Below are 3,861 nucleotides of genomic sequence, written 5' to 3'. Positions count from 1 at the left end.
TCATAGGGTGCAAAATGAACATATTCTTCTTTAGAAAGCCTTATGTACAGCAGCTGTGTTAGAAATTCCTTACTGTCCATCGTGGCAGCGAAGCAAGATTGTAAAATTGTAATTGCATTTATATAACGCTTACTACCCCTGATGAGGCGTCGAAGCGCTTTTTCAGCAAGTAGCATGCTACTCCGGAACCCAAAGAGTATTAGTGTTGAATTAGTATAGGGAGATACGAAATTTGTTTGAGAGGTGGACATGTGAGTTTGTCATTTGGATTGAAAATGTATAGTGGAGGTATAGAAGAGGGAAGGGTTTGCATTTATACAGCGCTTGCTACCCCTGATGAGGAGTCAAAGAGATTTTCGGCGGGTAGCATGGTACTCAAGAACCCATACAGGATTAGTAGGGAATTAGTATAGAGAAATACAAAACTAATTTGAGCGGTGGACATGTTAGTCTGTTAGTTGGATTGAAAAGGATAGTGGAGTGATAGAAGAGGGAAGGGTCTAGAACATCTTTTTTTGGAGGTCATAACAGTGGGAGGAGGTTTAGGATGAATAAAGGGGAGGTGAAGGGGGAAGAGTCAGAGGGAAGAGTGTAGGAAAGCTTGTTTGGGAGATCACAATAGATATATGAGATGATGCAAGGAGGGGTAGAGAAGGGAACAGTGTGGAAAGGGTTATTTGGAGGATCAAAATAGTAGAAAGGGGGTTGGGATGAGTCAGAGAGTGGAGTTAGAGGATATATTGAGGGGGGTATAGGGTGAGATATAGGGTAGTGCATTGGAAATGCCTTTCTTAAGGGAGAGGTATGAAACAATGGGAAACTCCTAGGGTAGGTGTATTGCCTTGTCCTCTTGAACTGGAACACAATCAACAAATCATACAGAGAAAATGAAGAGGTACAAGGGCCAGGGATACATCATGCTCTGTTTATTCACAATGATGTGGCAGAGACATAAAATGTACCATAAGAGCACATTAAAAGATGTTTATTTGAGGCTCTGAGGAACGGAATTACTATTAAAGTAAATGAAGTCATAGGGAGCCTGGGCCATGCATGCTTTCAGCTTGGCCCATCCCAACACCATTCTACGCCATGATTAAAGGAGTCAGTTTAGAAACACCTAATCTTTGCCATTAATATAAAATGTATTCTGTCTGGAGCCATATATTATATGAAGTGTGTGATTCATGCAAGTGACATTTAGTAATGTTTGAAGTGTCGGCCATGATTTGGAGGGTGTGCCCCATGAAACTCCAGCAACCTCTGCATAGCCTAATATTAGTAATAAATAAGTTAAGTGGACAATAAACCTTATAAACTGTTCAACAAAATCCTTTTTCAACTACACCTTCATCATAAAGGCATCTATACCATTGCCAAAGACCTGCGAACACGTTGTTGTTTAGGACTGATGCAGGATGCTCATTCATTCTCTTCAACATTCGTAACACCAGGAAGGCCTGGCTTCAGATACTGCGGTGTAACATCTCCAGGCATTCGCAAGAGAACAACATATGAACGAGTCTCCACATGTGAGCAAGTCTCCTAAACTGTTGGTAACCCCAGCCTTTACCCCTTAGTTCCTGGTGTAGGATAGGAAGTTGAAAATGGTTATATATTGAAAGAAAATGGACATCACTGAGGAGAGAACCGTACGTTGTGTATGCTTTTTTGGTAGACTGTGGAAATCATTTGTGCAAGACAGCGGTTTAACCTGTCTTCTTAAAATGCCTTTACAGAAATCCTGATCACACCTTCACAGAAAGATTCCCTTACTCAAAGGAGCTCATTGTATCTTTTCCAACGTGGAACATGGGCTATGCAAAATGACTCTTCTTTGGAGGTGCGGTAAGGGTCCTACATGTTGCTTACTCCTCGAGGCGGGAGAGTATGTGAAGGGTAGTCAGAACTGCACCACTTGTGGGGAAGAGGGGATCTGACCCCCTACCAGAGCTCATGACCTGCCTTTGAAGCGTTGCCTTAGAGCCCCGCTCACTGGGGGGCACGGTTCACAGATTTGTGCTGACATACTTTTGTGGTGTGGTGCAAGGTACCTGCCGTGCGCCTGCATGTATTGCTTCAATGTGTACTGAGTGGCACCATGCTCCAGTCTGTGTAATAGGGCCCTGGTCACATGTGGGATTAGGAAAACTCACCCTAACATCTGTCCGCTACAAAGCAAAGGAACCAAGGGACAAACCTTGATCCTCCTACCTCATGTAGGAGGGAACCTCAACTTCTGCCACCTGCTATGAGAAACATACCTGCAAAATTAAAAAAGATGAAAACAGCGGAGGCAGACCAAACTGAGAGAACACATCACCGTGTTCCTACCATACCACCAACAACTCCAATCATTAATCGCGCCCAAAACAATCAATTGTGACGTGCCTCAATATATAATGGTCCTACTGCAGCTGAAAAACCATGAATGTGCAGTGTTGATGGATCAGCTTCCAGAGTGGGGGTTCTGTCGTCCGTGTTATATCATCGAAGTCATAAGGATTGTGAGAAATCCAAGCTTTACACAAAGAGCAAGTGTAGCAAATGAGCCACAACCATTCAGCAGGGGAGTAGTAGGGGTGTGGTTGGTAGCCGGTGGTGTATTTTAGAGCATACTGTCACAAATATATGTATATGGTAGCACACTGTCATTTCCACTACAGTTTCAGACTTGCAGTTTTACTGATAAAACTATACAATGCACAAACAGTGTGTGAAAATCAGGTTTCAGTGATTATCATTTGTACATCACTAAGTAAAATATCTGAATTTGTTTTGCGCCGATTAAAAATCATTGCTTCCATCACACTTCAGAATTACAAAAACAATGATTAATTTATGCTTTCTTGTGCTGGTATATTTTGAATTACTTCTACAATTACATCTATTTAAATGTGATTGTGTTACAAAAACATGGACACCCTACGGCCTTCCCTCAACACTCATTGTACTCCAGTCACATTGCCACATAGTTCACTTTATAAAACCCTCTCACCTTGCAGTCAGAAAACTAAAAGTAAACACCAATCTCCATGTTAAGCAAAATATCAGCAATTTGTCAGAAGACATAGCCTGATATTTGACCTCTTGCTCTGAACACACAGCAAATATAACAAGATAAAGACAACATTTCAAGACATCTTTACTGCTCATTCACCTTTATAACTCTAGCATGGTTATATCTCCTCCTTACTTCACCTCACCTCCCAGTCTTTTTCTCTCGCTGTATCAAAGTCTACATATTGATGTGCATATACTACACTATTTCACCATGATCTGTTTTCACTCACTTCTCTCAATGCACCACTCTCTACCTCGCGTAACTTCACTTTCCTTTTCCATTTACTGTGCCAGTATCTACCCCTCTCTAAACTCTATACTGCAAATTTTTCTGTCTCTCATCCCTTTCTCTGCACATCACTGCTGTTAACAAATCAACATCATTTATCTCTCCTACATCTAGATCATCTGTATCTCTAAAGCAAATCTCTTGACCTCACCTGTCTATCTTTGTCCATTTAGTTTTCTATATATCTTTCTATATCCCTACCTCACCTCCCCTCTCTCTCCCTCATTCTTCTCTAATCTTATCTGACCGGGCTGTTTGTTACTTACATCTCCAATTACTGTTATGTCCTACTCGCTACCTCTTTCGCTGCCTCTTAATCCCAGCCCCCTGATATACCTCCATAAAAATATTATTGTCCAGAGATTTTCATTTTTGATTTCTGTTTCATTAGAGAGCTAATTTAGCTTGGGTAGACATTGCTGATCCGAGACTAATTTTCCTGTACGACATTTTTAAAAATGGCAGATGTGTTGAAGTGATGTAATATTTCAGGAACCATGAGAGCTCTA

The sequence above is a fragment of the Triturus cristatus genome, chromosome 4_1 (genome assembly GCF_964204655.1).
Source record: "Triturus cristatus chromosome 4_1, aTriCri1.1, whole genome shotgun sequence".
NCBI lineage: Eukaryota > Metazoa > Chordata > Amphibia > Caudata > Salamandridae > Triturus > Triturus cristatus.
This window is presented reverse-complemented; position numbering follows the sequence as displayed.